General features: G+C 44.0%; 1 protein-coding gene across 3 annotated transcripts in view; it reads left to right on the top strand.

Annotated features, from left to right (window-relative positions):
* The first annotated feature begins 1331 nt into the window (after window positions 1-1331).
* MET (MET proto-oncogene, receptor tyrosine kinase) overlaps window positions 1332-18475 on the top strand; it is a 92164-nt gene continuing 75020 nt past the window's right edge. Inside the window, exon 1 of one of the 3 annotated variants that reach the window (XM_085219061.1) lies at window positions 1332-1656. The gene's annotated coding sequence lies outside the window, so the exon portion shown is untranslated. Of the gene's footprint in view, window positions 1657-1773; window positions 2014-18475 lie in introns of those variants that run through there. The other 2 variants (XM_085219066.1, XM_085219054.1) reach the window with 2 other exon arrangements.

Below are 18475 nucleotides of genomic sequence, written 5' to 3'. Positions count from 1 at the left end.
GGCAGATGCGTCAGTGCTGGGAGCAGAGGGGCTGTCCTTGTGGGGTGGACACCGGGCTGAGAGCTGTTTCTTTACCCCATTCTTTCAAAAGCAAGATGAGGGATTCATCCAAATTTGATGTAACAGTATGGATGCACACTAATGACTTGATTGGGAATCGAAGCCCAGTGAGCAGTAGCATGCAGCCGTGCATTTCTCACCACGGGCTGACATTCTGCTTCTCAGCCTTCTTTCTCTGACTACTGTTGAGTATTAATGGAAGTAAAAGTCACCAAAGCATGGACAGGTTCCCAGTGCCTCCGAACAACAGGATGGCATCACTCGGAACATTGCCTCACTGGCTACTTGTTAGCAATTTCAGCTCTCGGGGCACCGGAGAGACAGGCTTTGTTTTCCCTTGGTGTAGCTTTTCTGTGTTGCTAACTCACACTGGACAAGGAGACTGGAAGCACTGGAAGCCACACGCTCTTTGTGCTATCTGTTGTCGGTAAAAGATACTGCGGAGGAAGGATTTCATAAGTTAAACATGTAAAAGGTTACACACTGTCTCAATTACGTGTTTGCCTTTGCAGAGAATTAGTTTATAGCTTCGTTCCATGTCTTTATCACCGCTGCCAAAAGCTCATAGGAAAAGGAGGCAGACAAACTGCGTGTGCTGCTGCAGCAGATTGGTGGCAGGGTGGCTCGCTGCTGCTGAAAGCACCGTGCTGATGTACAGCTCTGTGCACACACACGTCACACGGACAGCCTGGGCCTACAGCAAACACATGCAATGCTTTATTTGATTTCCCTTTCAAAACGTTTTGAAGGAAGGGCTGACATTTTTCCCATGGTTAATCATGGAACTGGGCACCGCTTTGTGCAGTTCCTCTCACTTTACTCATCCAAAACATTCAACGGTCCAAACGGTGTGATTAAGGGAAGAGAAACGGGGCCAAAAAAGGAAACACAAGGAGGGAAAATAGATGTCTTCAATAACTTCTATCAGAACATGAAGCCCTTTGCTAAAAATCTGCTTTAAATCAGGAGCTGCTGAAACCCATCAGCCGGAGAGATGGCTCTTGAGTGTGGGCCAGGCCGCTGGCATCGCTCCATGTCTCAGTTTCTCAGCACCTGTGGGAGACACCTCGTGGGCCTGGAGGGAGAGCCCCAGCGCTGGGCTCGGAGCCTGTGGGATGACGTGAGGAGGCAGCTCGGTGCTGCGTGCCTGTGCGCAGCGAGGCCAATCACACCGAGAGGCAGCTCGACAGCCGCTCGGGCGTTGACGCCACGACGCGGTCGGTGGGGGCTCAGTTCTTTTGGCGCCGTGCGGAGCCGGGACAGGAGCGCAGGTGCCTCGGCCTTCCCTCCATCCCTCTGGTGTGGGATTCTGTCATCCCTCGGACGCAGTCCCTGTCCCTGCCTGGAGAGGAGCGGGGAGCGCCATCCACACGTGCGGGAGCCCTCTCCTTCCTTCCCCCCGCCGACAGCCGCGCCGTGCGCCGCGGTGAGTCACCGGCAGGTCAGCCCCGCGCCTAGGGGCGGAGAGACCGAGGGGACCGCCGCCGTACCGCTGGGAGCCGCCACCAGCGCGCCGGAGGCGCCGGAGGGAAGAGCCGCCCCGCAGCTCAGGTGCCGCCGGGAGGCCCTCGCCCGCAGCACCGCACCGCAGCCCAGGTAGGGACGGCAACAAGGGGAGCGGGGCTGGAGAGGGGGCTCAGAGAGGAGCGAAGGAAGGGGGCAGTCCCGGGGCGCGTAGGTGTGCCGGGCCGCGCCCCGCCCCGCCCCACCCAGCCGGGCTGGGCCGGGCCGAGCGCCGGAACGGGGAGCGAGAGCGGTTGCCCGCCCGCCGGCCGTAGCGCTCGCCCCTCCGGCGGCGGTGCCGCTCTGCAGCGCTGCTCCGGCCGCTGCGGTAAGCACGGGGCGAGCCGAGGGGACCGAGAGCGGGGCGAGGTGGGGGAGAAGGGAGCCCCGCAGGGAACTCGGCGCTCGCTGCGCTCCCCGGGGGACGGAACTCCGCGCCGGGCGGGGCAGGTGAGCGGGGCCGGGGCGGCTCGACCGGTGCCCCTTCCCAGCCCGGGGGCGCGGGGTGTGACGGCAGCGCGGCCGGCGGGGCTCCGCGTGCGGCGAACGCGCCGGTGCGAGCCGCTGGGGATCCCCGAGTTGTGCGGTTGTACTTCGCGGTTCTTCGGCGTTTGCGGTCTTTCTCGCGGAGGAATTGCTTCGGCTTTATTTATTTATTTTGAAAAGCGGGATTTGCTGAAAACGGTCAATAACTCGCGGCGGACGATAGCGTCCTTCCCGCTGCTTCCGTACCGGCATTGAATGAGATGGTCGCTGGCTTTAAAAGTGCGGCATGCACTGCTCGGGAGCTGCAAGTTGCACGCGTGCATCCTAAACCGGGGACTGCTAACCAAGGAGCGGTGGTGTTGAACAAACCGCGTGTGTGTAACCTGCAGGAGGCTCCTTCGGCTGCGGCGCCTGCTCTTCCCAAAGAACCTGTGCACGTGTGGTGCTTCGTCTGCCTCATCCCGAAAGCGTTTTTTGCATTGTCCACCAGCGAGTTCCTATCTTATTTTTTGAAACGTGAGCAGTTTGTGCTCGTAGCCGGGCAAGGGAATGAGTCTCCCACGTCTCGCGAAGAGCCGGCTCGATGTTTACAGATCGCAGGCTGCGGAGCGAAAAGCTCTGCCTTTGGCAGGAGCTGCGTGTGGAAAACAAAGTAACTTGGAGAGTGACTGTATCGCTTGTTCTTTGTATGCCCTGCTGCCTTCAGAGCTGCGTGCTTCCTTCTCTGCCTGTCTCCTAAAGCAAACTGAATCACTGGGGGAAAGGAATACTTTGTAGAACACTCATCTCCCTATTTACAGCATATAAAATCAGTGTCTTACCCTTTCTGTTGAGGAGGGAAGGGGATTGTCTCTTATCTTGTAGGGCTCTTTTTCCTTTCCATTTTTCCTTTCCCAAAGGATGAGCACTGTGCGGCAACCCCTTACCTGTAAGCCAGGTTGCATGTGCTGGGCTGGAGGGGGGCTCTTGGTGTGGCTGGGGGGCAGCGGTGCTACCTGATGGATAGAGAGCGCTGATTCGGGGTGAGCAGCCACAGCCTGAACTCAGCTGGGGCTCAGGGAGCAGCTCACAAATGCAAAACTGAGCAGACAATGTCATCCTGCTAGATGTGCCTTTCCCATGCTGATTTTCCTATAGCTGTAGCTCTCTAGTACCTTAGTGTTGGCCAGTAGCTTCCTCCCACTGACCCAATGCAGTGAAGAGAGCAGCCCGCCTTCTGTGATCCACAAGTGACTGCGCTGTACTTTCCAGCTCCGAGGGGAAATAAGAAGCCTTGCGCCTCCCAGAGCTGGCTCACACACTGGCTGTGTGCATAGCCACCACGGGCACCCATTGCTGGCCACACATGGGGCTGGGCTGGGGGAGAGTCCAAACCTCCCATGGCTGTTTATGCCCCGTAGAGGTGGTGTGTCCAGACTTCATTCCCTGCAGACTGAAAACGAGGGGAGGGGCTGCGTCTCCATGTATGCTTGTGCAATGTGTAACAGAGGGGAAATCCTGCTCAGGCTCTCCCTGCTCAGCAAAAGCATGCATCATTTCTTGACTGGGAGAGCAGCAGTGTCCTCTGAAACAACCTGGGCAGAAAAGTGATACCCAGAAGGGAGCTACAAGGGAGGTGTGAGGAAGAGTGCTGCTGTGTGATGCTTCAAACAAACCTTCCTGAGATTATGGCTTGCAACCACACCTTGGTGGCTGGTTCCTGTGAAACCCTTGTGCCCAGGCTTCCCACCCCCACCTCCCTACCTCTGCCTCTGAACTGCACTCCCAGCAGCAGAGCCATCAACCTGTACATCTTGTCTGCTGTGGCCACAGCCCATCATTGCCTTACAAGCAGATTTGCAGCCCATCGTTAAGCCCAGACAACTCACCACCAGTGGTCACACCACAGCAGCTCCAATGCAGCCCCATGTGGCATGCCACCGCTGTGAGCAGGACCATGGCCCTGCGGGAGTACCACAAGTGGTGTTTCCCTGTGTGGTTTGCCTGATCCCAATGGAACCACCGCACCAGGAAGGTTTCTGTTGTTCCCTCTTGTAAAATTGTGTTTTTCTTGGCAATGGTTTTAACAAATCTCTATCTCCTACATGCTGAGTGATGCCAGCATGTTACCAGAAGCCATTTTTAAATCAGTTTCCTTACCCAGGGGAAATGCAGTATAGAGAGGGCCTTCAGGAAGCGAATAATTAGGTGACCTTTTCCCCCCCAGAATATCAGGTCTGTTTTATGTAGAGCTGTTTGAAGTCACACAAATTCTCATTACTCTCCAAATCTCTAACCTTGCCTTGTTTAAGGTACCTTTTAGGAAATCAAATCAGTGTTTCAATCTAATTTCTGAAGGCATTCAAACACGTGGTATGTGTGCTAACTTGTTTCCTCCAGCATTAAAAAAATCTAGCAAATTGCCAAGCTATTTGCCTTCAGGAAAGCTATGATGTTGTACAAGAAGATAAAGTACTTTTTCCTCCAATTTCAAACAGTAAAAAAACAAAGGGAAGGCAAAGTTAACAGACTACATTGGCCTGGGACAGAACTCCTTTGAAGGCAACAGCACTACCAAGTAGATGGACACCTGGAAGTGGAAGCTTTTTGATCTTTTTTGGAACTTTTTAAATTGTTCCGTAATCCCTTTCTATCACTGGATGGTGACCTCTGCCTCAATCAGACCTTCTTTGAATTGTCTGTGATGGAGGGCACGGAATATCAGAGTGGTAGATGGGAGCAGAGGGGAAGGCCAGGAGGGTTTGTAGCAGGGCTGATGTCAGTGGAGGCAGAAAGTGAAAGCAGCGGCTGCGTGCCTGTGCGTAATATCAGGGCTTTTTATTTTTCAAGCAGGTGTCAGCAGTAGGAAATTTTCTCTAATGCTCTGGCAATTAATAAACTCAAAATACTTAAGCAGGATGCTTTTTTGTGCATCCCGCAGCTCTGTGCTACCCTTCTGCTCGTCCCAAGAAAATTAACACGGTGTTCCCTTTTGTGTGGAAGCTGGTAGGAAAGGTCTTGTTGGAATATGTGATCAATTCAGTTGCAAATGGATGAGGAAGGAAAATTGCCTAATGCTTTCGGAAGATTTTCATTTTGCTCAAGTGTTCTCACCATGGCCATCACCATGACATTTGATAGCTATCCATTTTGTTGTGTGTGGTGTGGCTTTAACCTCTGTTTGAGGGGTCACATCAGCCTATCTTTTTTCCTGTAGTCACAGAGAAATAACAATCCCTATGTAAGTTGCTTATCTTTAGTGTAGCTCCTTCGTTTTGACGTTTATCCAACCAAACAGTATTGAAATCTTCTTGACAGGCACTGGTATGATTTCTGAGAAGGATCAGTGACCTAGCTTGACAAATATAAAAAATCAGCAATGTAACTAAATAGGTGACTTTTATTGAAATTCATTCTTTGTCATGGAGCTACTTTTTTCAAAAAATTGAGAATAGCAAGGGATTGTGGATTCAATTTGATTAAATCTACGGTTGTTACCATTTCCCTTCTGCAAATTGATTCCCCCCACCTACCTCTCAGCCCGACATGCTTATTGATTAACAGCCCTGCCTTGGCTCAACATGTGATGTCTGTGTGCTTGTACCTTCCACGCAAGTTGTGACAGGCTCCGAACCCTGTGAACTGACTATGCTCATGAGCTATTGGAATTGGAAGGTTACTTAGCAATTGTTTTACGTTATATGATGACACATCTTTGAACCCCATTGTATGAAGAAAAAATACCTTCTGACTGGAGAGAGATTTCCTGTTTATGTGTGTGTTTGCTGGAATTAAAGCTTCCCCTGTGTGTTGGCAGAGCATTTTTTTTAATCCAAAATGGCAACACGGCAAGTCACCTACGGAGTTTATTTTTTGGACAGGATACAGGTCTTTTATTTTACAAAATAGAGTTATAATGAAGCTTAGGGGCCTCTCAATCACAATTCAACAAACAGACTCGGTTAATTGAGGTTGCACAGTTATAAAGACAGATAGATTTAGGCAACAAGTAATTAACTTTTATTGACCAATTTTTATAAACTGTTCGCTTCCTTCGTGGGAAGTTTTTTTACTTCAGGTAGATGTTCTTTCAGCATAAGGATATGATATTAGCCAAATATATGTTCTATGAAGTGGTTAGAATCATAGTTTTGATTGTGACCAAAGGGAATCCTTTAAGATTTTCTGGTATAGAGCAAAAAGTGACCCAGTTTCTGGTGTCCAAGCAAAGGCCAGTCTGCAGGAGGGCTGCATGCAGTACTTCAGAATTCCAGCTGTGTGGACATGGAGCAGACCAGAAAACAAACCCTATGATGTGATGCTCCTGTCCCAGGTATGTTGGCAATACAGCAGGCCTCAACACCCTGCATGCCAAAGTCAGACCTCCTTGAGGGAGGAGAGCTGCTTCCACCAGACTCAAACCAGGCATTTTGCCTCTAACAAGACTGGACCACCCTGAACTTCAGCAGTAAAGTTATCATTATTTATTAAATAGTCTTTTAAGGTTTCTGGTTTGCTTCAACTGATGCTCATTTTAAACAACTGTCTGGGACTGGGAGAAACCTGGACTAATGTGCTGATTACGCTGACTGTTCCTTAGGGCCAAGAGCTATGTAGCCTCTCGTGTGGGATGTTTCAGGCCTAGCAATGCTGCCCATGCCCTCACATGGCAGAACACCTTCCCTGGCAGAATTCCATCCCTCCCACCTCTGCGAGAGGGCCTCACACCCACAGAATGTGTAGCTCTCCAGCATCTTGCTTTTTGTTCCTCCATTTCGGATGGTGCCCGTTGCGTGTTTCTGTGAACAAGGCCCCAAAGCTGTCAGTGTGTGCTGTGCTACTGACTTGTGGGTTCCGCGCTTTGCTGTGCATTGGGTGTGTTTGCACAGTATTTGAAAGCAGATTTCCTCTCCTTCAATTTAGAGGATTGAGGTATCTTTCATCATATGAAATTCCTTTAGCTAATATTTGTACAAATTGAAAATTCCTGCAGGAATTATTCATTTCTATTTCCGGAAAATCTAGATTGGTATCTTTTCTGTACATGTCTAATTGGGCTACACTTAGAATTCCAAACTTACTTATTTCTCTTTCACTTTACGATGAAAAAGTAAAGAGTACTTTTTCTTTTTCTTGTAATTTTTTTTTTAAGCTTGTTTGAACTGTATGTTGAATTTTTCCTTTAATTTATACTTTTTTCCACATTAAAGGCATTTTAACTAGCATGATTTCAACCTTAATGTACATCTGTAGTACCCTGTGAATGCCTAGTTGCATACATGTTTTTTACTACTTTGTTGCTACATTTATTAAGAGATTAGGATTTGCTTCCCCCACCACAAACACCCTTTGTGGATGATCTTGTGGAGATAAAGTTAGCAGGTTTATGAGTGACCTCAGACTTGGAGAAAATTCCTGAATCTGTAGGCTCTCCAGCAATACATGGCAAGAAGACAACATGGTTTGCTCTGCAAAACTGAAGTAACTTCACAAGCTTCATCTTTTCAGATATATGCTAGTATAGCTAAGGCTTGATTTCTATCTTCAAGATTCTTACATAGTTAAAATTGTATTAGGGAATTGTATATCCTTTCACATGTTACTATCTATCCCTGTATCTGCAATGATTTTATTATATCATTTTCTCGTGTGTCTAGATGACATGTCTTCTCATCGGAAAATACCAGTTTTGTTAGCAACAAAAAAAAAAGGGAGGCAGTTTTGCTGAAGACAATGAATGTTGGTAGTTGAATTCATGTCAAAAGTAGGTTAATTCCTCTTTCCTAATGTCATTGAAAATGTTAAATGAATTACTGGAGTTATATTCAGTTTTCCTGTTTACTTCTGGAAAATGGATACTAATTTTAAATATTGTATATTACTGTCTTTCCAAATATTTGGTTAAAGTCTATAGGATTATTGCTTTTGTTCTTTAGATTATAGCCTAACATTTTTCTTAGAAAAAAAATTGATTTTTGTTATTTCTTACAAATTCCCGAAGTTGCAGTAAAAAAAATAAATAAATAAATCACAATATTAATAATGCTTTAAAAAGTAGGTAGAATGCAAATGGAATGGAACTCCAGTGAAACAGTGAGCCAATGCAGAGCTCACTGTGATTAAGCTCATATGCATCAGAGAATATAATTCAAATTCCACCCTAAAAAAAATGTGTTTAGCACCTATACAAATCAGTGGAAGATACTGTTTGTTCGAGGCTGCAATTTTGCCCACAGTAGCTGATAAAAATTTTTATCTTAACTGTTGTTTAACCCCTGTGATGAAGGGAAGCTTTGGCACACATGTTGCTGTTGCCTTCCTGTATGTGTTCAAGGACTGTGTTGCCTGATAAGAGTTTTATCCTTGTTTGTGTTTGTAGGGCTTCCAAATGGCGAATCAGGTTGTTCCCCTAGGTTCTTACTTAAACTCAGGGTGTCACAGAAGCTATGAAAGTACTGAGAACAGGTTAGAAGACCCACACTTGGTCTAGGACTTCACTTCTATGCGTTGCTTTGTTTTCACCATTTCCTAGTATTTAGAGCTTATTAAGCATATGTGTTTAGATCTGAAATTGCCAAAAGTCTGGTTTTGCTGATATTGAAAACACTGCCCTTACAAATTCACCAGAGAACGTGGCACAGCAGAGACATTTCACAGGGCCCTTTTGCCTTCTCAGAGAATTAAATAGTTCCTTGCCTGGAGACGTCCTCTTCTGTGACATTCTCCAGGTCCCGCCGAGTCTGCATCTTGGCTCATCAGACAGATTTCCACAATGGGAAAATCTACTCAACGTAGTAACCTTACTGCAAGTTTTTAAACCATCCTATAAAATTTGATACTGATTCTCTTCTAGCTTTAGGATTGCAAGATGTTAAAAACTCTATTACCCTTTATGTTCTTTTAAAACCCATAGAATCCAGCCACTCATTGGTAAGATATTCCTTCGGATTTTGTCTGTATTGTCTTGATCTTGCATCTACGAGCGAGATGGATGGCAAGGCATATCTGTTTGTGAGAAGGGGATGTTTCCCTCCCTCTTCTGCTTAAATTAGGCCTGCCCAACCATAGCTATTGTTTTCCTGGGTAACTCTGATAGCCAATGCAACAGGAGGAGCTCTGAATGCAGAGCAGAGTAATAGAAGTTGGGAGAGCTGAGAGCCAGGCAAAAGGTGTGTAAAGTGTGCTACTGCATGAAGTAAAACAAAAATTAAAAAAAAAAAAAAAATCACAGGTGATGTTCTAATTGCAGAAAATGATTCCTGTTTTTCCTGAGGGCTAAAAAAAGGAGAACACTGTACATAGCTGTTATCAGTCAGAAGGACTGTTTGCCATTTCCCTGGAGTTTTATTTCATTCCGAAAACACATTTACAAAAATAAGCACATGTTTGTTCTTCCCTAGATGTAAACTGCCATGATAAAATCTGCTTTCGGGTAGCTCAGAGATGTCTTTGCTGCTTCCTGAAAATTATTGCATGTTTTTTCATTTGTTTTCGCATTGAGAGGTTTTCATACAACATGCTTTGAAATAACTCCTTTAATGCAAATAATACCACATTTCTCTCATAAGCCAACCACAGTCTGGGCCAAACTCTGCCCGCAGATAACCATGCGTGGCTTATAAGGTTCCCCTGCCTTTATTAGGAATGCTTCTTGCTTATCTGAGAGTATTATCCTAAAATCCCTTCAGGGCACACAAAAAAGGTAACAAACAGTGAATTGTTTTCACAGTACAAAAAGCCTTTCAGGAAGCACCACTGAGCAATACGAGATGGAAGAAAATAAGACAGCACCCGTTTCCCTGTTAGAGAGTTGGTGTATCTTCTATGGTCTTTGGAGGTGAATCTGAACATAGGTTATTTAATTAAATAATGAGACCTCCATTGCATGCTATTAATAGGGGTAAAAACCCATTGTTGGACTGGGCATTGTTTATTGGGATTTTAAAGACATATGAAAAGATAATGCCCATGTCCATTAGCTAGTTCCTTAGAAATGCCATGTAGGTTAATTCAGTATTTCTTCAAAGCGTAATGATTTTCTTCATTAACAATATATAAGATTTTTAAAGATTTACTCTTCTGCACCTATCACCCCTGTTAAGTTATGCCTTCTGCATCTCAGTGCTTATCCTGTGTCATCTATCGCTCATTTTAAATGAGGTAATATTCAGATTCTGTCATGTCAACAGATCTTCTGCCTTTCAGGCTCCTTTAAGCACCCTGTTTTCTAGTCCTTACTCAGCTAAACCATTACAGGAATCGATGAGAATATTGTTTGCATAAAGACTATGTGGAGTCCAGTCTTGGAAAAGGTGGCAGCTTCAGAGTAAAGGAATGTAACATAGCCAGACAAACCTTAGGCCTGAAATGAGGCTTTTGTGCAAAAATCCAGGTGCATAACAACTTAGATTTGCCCCACTATCAGTCCCAGCAACTGTATCCTGTTCAAATTTCAACTGCTTGGGTGAGTAATTATTAATCATGAGTAGTCTGGTATTTACATGGATCTAAATAAGCACTGTAAAGTAATCTGAATATTTTAACAGGAACAGGGATGTAAAAGTAAATTCTTGTTATGGCAGTAGCCTTTGTTGAGTGCCTGAAGTATTGAACTTGGTGCAGCAACTGTTTAAACAAACCTCATGCTCAAGAGTGATTGCTGTATTATAAAGTCCAAAATTAAAAACATGCATTAACTGACACTTCCAATTTTACCACTGCCATTTTATTTTCTTTTTGGATAAGCAGATCAAGCTTAAAGTTATGGGAAAGATCCATGGAGGTTACTTTGGAATCTTAAATGGGGTTTAGAGTGAGTTCAGGGCACAAGTCCAAGGAAGGCATCCAAAAACCTAATGCTGTGTGGCCACAAAGATCTCAGGTGCTTAGATTAGCTGGTATCTGCACTTAGTTCTGAATGTTCCCTGGGTCTCACCTGAGCTTAAGTTCCACAGGAGGAATAACCATGTGGAGCAGTCAGATGCCCTGGGCAGGTTGCAGCTCATGGCTGAGCTTGCATAAAGTCACGAGACAGGACAGGGTGCAGACAGGGTCCTGCTGCTGACAGCATCCAATCCCACTCAGTAGTGACCCTTCTCCCTTCTTCATAGCTTGCTGGGCTATGAAGCTCAAGGACTGCTTTTAAACTGCATCCTTTACTAGGAGATTCACAGCCATACTTCCCACTGTCTACATCTTCAGGACAGGAGGGGAGGAGCAGCGGTGGCTTCCCAGCCAGCACCTTCTTGGCACCAGCGCTGCCTCTCGTGGCAAAAGAACAGGAGAGGGAAGGCAGTGGGGGAAAGCCAGGGCCTGATCAAGGTTTAGACCTTTGGCCAGCTTATTTGTGAGGGAATGAAGGTCGTGGCTTTAAGTTGGGCCACTTATGGCAGGCACTGTCCTGCAGCACTACTGCCAGCTCTGTCCCAGGCCCTGTGCTGTGGTCAGCCTGCCACCAAGACCTTCATGTTTAGGCGACATTCTGCAGGAATGAGCTCACTTATCCTTTTGTCTCCCTTGTGAGAAAGGTAAATACTTCCTGGAGATTGGAAATAGGCTCTTTGCTTATCTCGCAAGCTCCTGGACTCTAACTCCAGCTTTCCAGAAGAGCCACTCTGGGGTCCAAGCAAGATGCCTGAGTGATTCTGAGACCTGTGTGCAGGCCCTGTGTAAATGAGAAGCCCTGGCAGCAGTGCTAGTGCACGTAAGTTCTTCAGCTGTCCCCAGGATGAGGAGAGGGAGAAGCACCAAGAAAATTCACTTAGTTTAAAAAAAAAAAAAAAAAAAAAAAAAAAAAAAAGGCAAGCACCAAAAACAACGAAGATCCCATTAGCTTGAAAAAAAATCAACCATCTCAGAAAACAGTCTTCAAGCCACTGAGCTTTTCAGTATCTTCTGAAGGTCAGCACGATATTTCAGAATGAAAGCTGGGGAGGAGAAACTCTTACTGAGGGACATCGGCCAAAAAAGAAGCTGAGGCTGCTCCAGATCAGGCACTCTGCTGATTACAGCTGTGACACCATTGCCTCTAGTGAGAGCCAGGGTGTCAGATAGGCTGGTTCCAGGCCATTTTGGGATTTATGAATACCAATACAGTGAAGTCCTTGGAAGCAGATCATGAATCACAGGTTCACAGCAAGGCAGCAGTATAGCCAATGAGCCATCATTAACTCAGTTTCTAAACTGAGTGAAAGTAGGGCATCAGTTAAAGTGCATTGCAATAACATAATCTTGCAGTGACGAGAGCGAGGTCAGCATTAAAAAGAAAAGGTCATAACCTCCTAACCAAACACAGATGTGAACGCTATCCTTGACATTGCTGTTTGATTATTAGAAAACTTCTATGAAGCTAGGTAGACAATCAACTTATTAACGTGACTGTTAGATAAAGGATGTATTCTACTAAGCTAATAGTTCATTGTTTCCACTAGCTGTTTACAAACACAGACAATTCAGCTTGATCTGTAGGGTTAGCACCATGTTTTTTACATGGGGCAGAGTATTCAGCCAGTGTTAGACAGGGGCAGTTTGTGTTTGGCAGGGCTAGTTATCTCTGATAAGTTAAACGATTGTGATTTAACTGTGGTGGAGGAGCCAGACTGCACATGGAAGGTGTGCAGTCTGCTTTCTAGCACTGCACTAACTATAATAGATGTGGGCAAACCACAGTATCAGCACAATAGGCTGTGCCAGGCCAGCTTGGCTCTGCAGCCTCTCAAAAGCTCCAAGATTCAAGGAGTGGGCTTGGGGGCAAACTGAAGCTCTCTGTGCAGTACTCCAGGAATCATACCTTTTCCAGATGTCTATTGCCTGAACAACCCAAGCCTCAGCAGAGTAGAGAGCTGAGTGACCCATTTCAGCCCTTGGGTGAGCTTTCTGAACCTCAGGGCTCAGCTCATCCTGCAGATGTGCTGATCTCACAGAGACCCGCCACGAACTTTGACCACAACACCTTAACTTGATGAGATACGTATCAAGTAGGGTGTCAGCAACCTATTGGAAATCCTTGACCCTGGGTATTTGTCACTAATTTGCCTTGTGGCCCTCAAAGACACATTGACAGAGGAGGGTGAAGCCACGGCACCCAGCAGCATGTTTTACGCGTGCCGCAGAGCAGAAAAGCTGCTACCTGACACTATCCTGTCAGCTCGCTCTCTCTCTCTCTCACACACACACAGACACACACACAAAATCCATTGGAGCCAGCACAATTTCTTTTGCCTGCTATAGTAGATATTCATACATTCATTCCTCACTGGAGGAATTCAAGGACCTGTTGGGGTTTTGCTGCTCTTATTATTATACTTAAATATTTACTATGACATTAAAAGGAAGCTTGATGACATGATGAACAAGTAAATATTTTGATACAGATTTCATGTCCTATACTTTGTCATCCCTATCTAATGATGCAAAGAAATTTTATTATTATTTCTTTAAAGAAGATTAATGTTTGGCTATGGAGAGGTATTGTCTCAGGGACACATTAAAACCATTAGCACCAAATAACAATTAAACTGCAGGAAATGCACTGCATTGAGATCGTTTATAATTGCTGCTGGAACATTTAGATCAAATCTGTATGCTGTCTTGGCTACTCACTGCTATCTGCCTTTTAATCTTTCTCATTTTATGACCCATGCCATTCCTTTAATTATCACAGTGTGGAGGGCTGTTAGTTTTTACTACAAGATAGGAAAGGCTTCCAAAATTTGTTCTGCATTTCAAAACATGAATTCAGGTAGATAAATGATATAACCATAAAACAGAAAATCTAAGTAAGTGCTCAGAGAGTAGTCAAGGCAATGGAGCTAAAAGTGTTTACAGCCAGACTTGCCAACTTGGCTCTTTAAGAAAGGAGAAACTACATTCCAAGAAAATTACACTGTCCCTATTCTTTGCAGACAGCCACAAAATGCTGAGACTCTTGCTAAGAAGTTGATCAACAGGATCAGCTCAGAAAAACTGCTTCCTCCTACTCTAAGGTGTTATGCTTTTATACTGACCAGTAAGGTACTTGCATCTTTAACTGAGGTTGTATGACACCCTCAATCAGCCAGGACACATAGAATTATCTAACTTTAACCCTCCTGGTATGTGCAGGGTCGCCAACCACTAGACCAGGCTGCCCAGAGCCGCATCCAGCCTGGCCTTGAATGCTTTCAAGCTATACCTCAAGTTTCCCATTTAAGTGTTATATGTTTAAGTATTTCCTGAACTGCAGAATATCAGCATGGATATGTGTACTTCTCTCAGCTGGCTAAAGTCAGTAGAGCAGTTGTTCTGTTTATGCAGTAAAAATACATTGAGATGCGTTAGCATGTCCAAATGAAAGAAAATTTGAGAGTGAAAGCCAAATATCCCCATATTCACTCAACTGAAACAGACAGCAACCCTACTATGGATTATTGGTTGTGACGTGTAAAATAACAAGTATTGGTGTTATCCTGCTCCCCTACAAATCTCCTTTTCTACTTGGACTAAACGTTTGGACTAAGATGTTCAAACAACCAGTTGATGCGGATGCAGAGTTTAGGTCTGCGTTAGAACTGAATTTCTATTACTGCTGATAACAGTGGTCAAGAGCCATAGTACCACCCCGGGTATTTTGTTAATGAAGATCTACATTTTCTAACTTGCATCGAGATGAATGGAGCAGATCAATATTGCTGTGTTGTGCAGACTCTAATTTCTATTTTCCCACTATTGTCAGACAATACAATTATTTCAAAGAAGTCCTTCCATCTGTATGCTTCCAGATGTGGAAAATGGTCCTTCTGAATGTAAAGATCCAAATCCATCTTGAAATATGTGTGAACAAGCAATGAAAGATCTATCTTATTCTAGCTATCTCTGCCCTGTTCTTCAATTGTTCTTTGTATATTTTGAACTTCTCTTTTAGTTCCTCTTAATTGTGAATTTGATACCTCAGCCCTTGGAATGACTTCCTCACGTGGGAAGTTTCACTGGATTATAGCAAATGCTGTATTCCACCTTTTAAAGTAGTCTTCCTGAACAAGGCGTAGCTCTTGATCTTGTCCACTCACTTGTAATATATCAATGAGTGTTTGCTGAGGTTCATTATGAAAGAACCTGTAGTGTCATTGTAGCTCATCATATCAAAGGTGGTTAAATAAATCCAGTTGTGATGCACAACCAAGATGTATGCTGGTGTTAGGATGTTAAGATCTGCTGCAAGTTTCAAAGAAAAGACTATGCACTTTATTGTACTGCAGGATACCTGCAGATAATTAATAATAAGGAATATAAGAATAACATTTTCTCCATGGGATAAGGATACATTTGGTTGGTTTTTTTCTGTTTTGATACTAGTTAAAACTGTCAGAAAACAAAAATGCTTAAGTTGTAAGCTGCTGTGAAATATAATGGTATATTGGACCCAGTAATGCACCATGTACAAAGGAGTATATTTTATGCAGTGAAACTTTGGATTTCTCCTTTCTATCTGAATACTGTAAGAGCTTGCAGATCAGTTGAACGTGCTAATGAAAGCAATTTATTCTAACACACACCACCACACTGGAAAGGTTTATTTAATGGTAGATCCTCCAGCAATTGCCTAGGCTGTGCCCTGCCCACCAGTTCTTCATTCAAATCCATCCTACAAGCTTGCACACACTATGCTACCTCCTAGCATACCATGGAAACCTCCTGGTTTAATTATGAGTTAATTTGTGACATACATCCCAGATATTAAGTACTATGACTTTTGCAGTGGGGAGCTGAGTTACGTTAGCGTACGTATTACCCTGCAGAAAAGTTATGCTCTCATCTTGTTCAGAGTGAACAATTTAGATAAGGAAAATGGGGTGAAAACAGTACTTAGGACAAGGGAATATGGATTTGAATTCAAAAAGTTAATCTGGGTTTAACTCAGGGATCAGTTGTATGTTTGATGCTGAGTTGCTCAAATTTCCTTGTTCTCACAGTTATTTTAACTCATGGTAGCTAATTCAGATTAACAATTCTAAATTAAGAACATTTTCAGTCTGTGGATGTAGGAAAGAGAAAATCAGCTTCAATCCTTTCTATGGTTGCAATTGGTTAATTGAAAAGTCTGTTGAAGATATGCCCACTGTGAACTTTCTCTGTTTAAGCTGGTGCTAGTGTTGTGATATTGTTGTTTGCTATAACAGATTAAAATTGAATGGATGGAGCTGTTATCATTTCCCCCTCTTATTTGTCCTGTCCTTTCAAATGATGCTGCTGTCTCAGATGGCAGGGCATCTGATCCACGGGGAATCAGGTCCTGAACTGACACACAGTTTTCAGTTTAGGACAGCAAAGTAAACTGAACTCTCAGGAACGGTAATCAGTATGGTTATCCTACAAGTATCTGCCACCATAAATCTGTCAGAACCCATAGTAACAAGACATACTATTCTATCAGGGAAGAAAAAAAAAAAAAACTACCAAATATTTCATTAAAAAAAATTGGAAAAGGCTACTATTCATTTTATCTTTGCTAACAGTAGGGTTTGTGAAGTAAGAATTAACATGTTTTTGCTGTACCTAACCTGAAATAACCTGAGGAGTCAGCATATTCTTGTAAAAGCATGCCACTGTACACTGGATGTAGGATAGACAGGGACCTTTTCTTCTCTGTGATATGATAAGAAAAGATGAGGTGCACTAAGGAATCTGCCAAAGTCTTTTTTTCATGTCTGCGTGCTGTCTTAACTTGTGCAGTTCTATGGAGTGCTTTATGATCAGATTTAATGGAACTTGTGTTCTTGAATCGAGGGCTGGGAAGATGCATACAGCTCTGTTTTCTGGCTTCTTTGCGTAGGATAGCTGGAAAGTCCAAGCCTGACTTGTTGGTGCACTGGCCAACACCACTATGGAGAGACATGATGTTCAATGTTTACAAATTATCATCCAACCTCAAATTAGGGAAACTTGTAGAAAAGAGATTGCCATTGGGAAACTATTAATGAGAAACTCAAGACCAAGCCTGATGAGAATCATCACCCATAACATTTGAAGTTTCCAGGCACGCCAATATAACACATCATTACTTGCCATGGTTGCAACCAAAATCTGTTTTCTCATCAATTGTACAAGCTAGTGTCTGCTGAGAGATGGAAAAACAAGCACATCATGACACAGGCTTTGAAAATATCTCTTACAAAAGGCACAATCCATCCACAGCTATTGCTTGTTGATAATCATCAAAGGCCAGAGCTTCCAAGTCTTCTGTAGACACACATGGAAGTCACAGAAAGGTCATGAAAGGATGAACAGCATCCATCATTCAAATCAAGAAGAGAAACAAAGAGATTACTTGTTTTCCTTCTGCAACTCACAGACAGCAAAAAATTATTTGACCTGAATTCAGAAAGAAAAGTATATCTTCTAGCATAAGTATTTTGGTTCAAATTCAGCAAAATGCTAAGTGCTGAAGTTCAGCTGACATTGCATTTGTGTATGTGTTTAGGAGAACTGGCCTCCTGGACATTTGAAATATGTGGTACTAAATTCTTAGTTCTCCAGAGTTTTCCTGCTCTTTAGGATGTATTCAAGTGAAGTATGTTTGCAATTACCTGATCTGGAGGTTGCAGAAAGCAACTCTATGCTGGAGGCAATGGTTCTGTAACAGAGAAAGAGTCTGGGTCAAATTAAGATAAAAAGAGGCATTGAATGTCACAGGCCTGGACACAGTACTCCAGATAGGGTCTCCTGAGGGCAGAGTAGAGGGGGACAATCACATCCCTCACCCTGCTAACCACCCTTCTTTTGATGCAGTGCAGGATACATACAGAGTCTGGGATTCCCATGGGTGGGAATCTGCATATTTCTGTCAAGGAGGTTGATTTAAACACCTCAAAAACATACAGAGGAAGACATAATGATGGCGCTCAGATATGAATGCAAAGATGACTTATTTATCACGGATATTTTCCTTCCCGTTGTTGTGAAATGCAGTACCTATTATTCCCGGTATCTGTTGCATTATACTAAATCTGACCCTTGTTCTTGCTACTAAACGTTTTATTTTGTATCTCATTTGCAAAAAGAGTCAGAGAAGGAATTTTTCTGTTTCCAGAGCACAGATTCTAACCAGAGCACAACTGAATATAAGCTGAAGATATTGACCTCACATCCCAAGATGTGGTTTGAGGGAAAGAATATGTCAGTCTGTAGTTATTGCTCTGAATCCCTTTGAAGTGTGCACTGAAATTTACTGTTTTACAGCTAGGATCCCCTTTTTAGAGACTGGAAGAACAGGTAAAGTCTGAGGAATTGTATATGGGCATACTGGTTGGGAAATCTATTTGGAAACATACTAAAACAAAAGGATAGCACCAAATACACTGAAAGGAAGGAGGTGCTTGGTTGACAAGTAACCCTGTGTCTTTATTCCCATAATGGTGTTAAACCACCCTCATCCTCATCTAACTCTTGTCCCACTTATTGTATTTCTTCC

This window comes from Meleagris gallopavo, chromosome 1 (assembly GCF_905368555.1).
Source record: "Meleagris gallopavo chromosome 1, MGAL_WU_HG_1.1, whole genome shotgun sequence".
NCBI lineage: Eukaryota > Metazoa > Chordata > Aves > Galliformes > Phasianidae > Meleagris > Meleagris gallopavo.
This window is presented reverse-complemented; position numbering and strand designations above follow the sequence as displayed.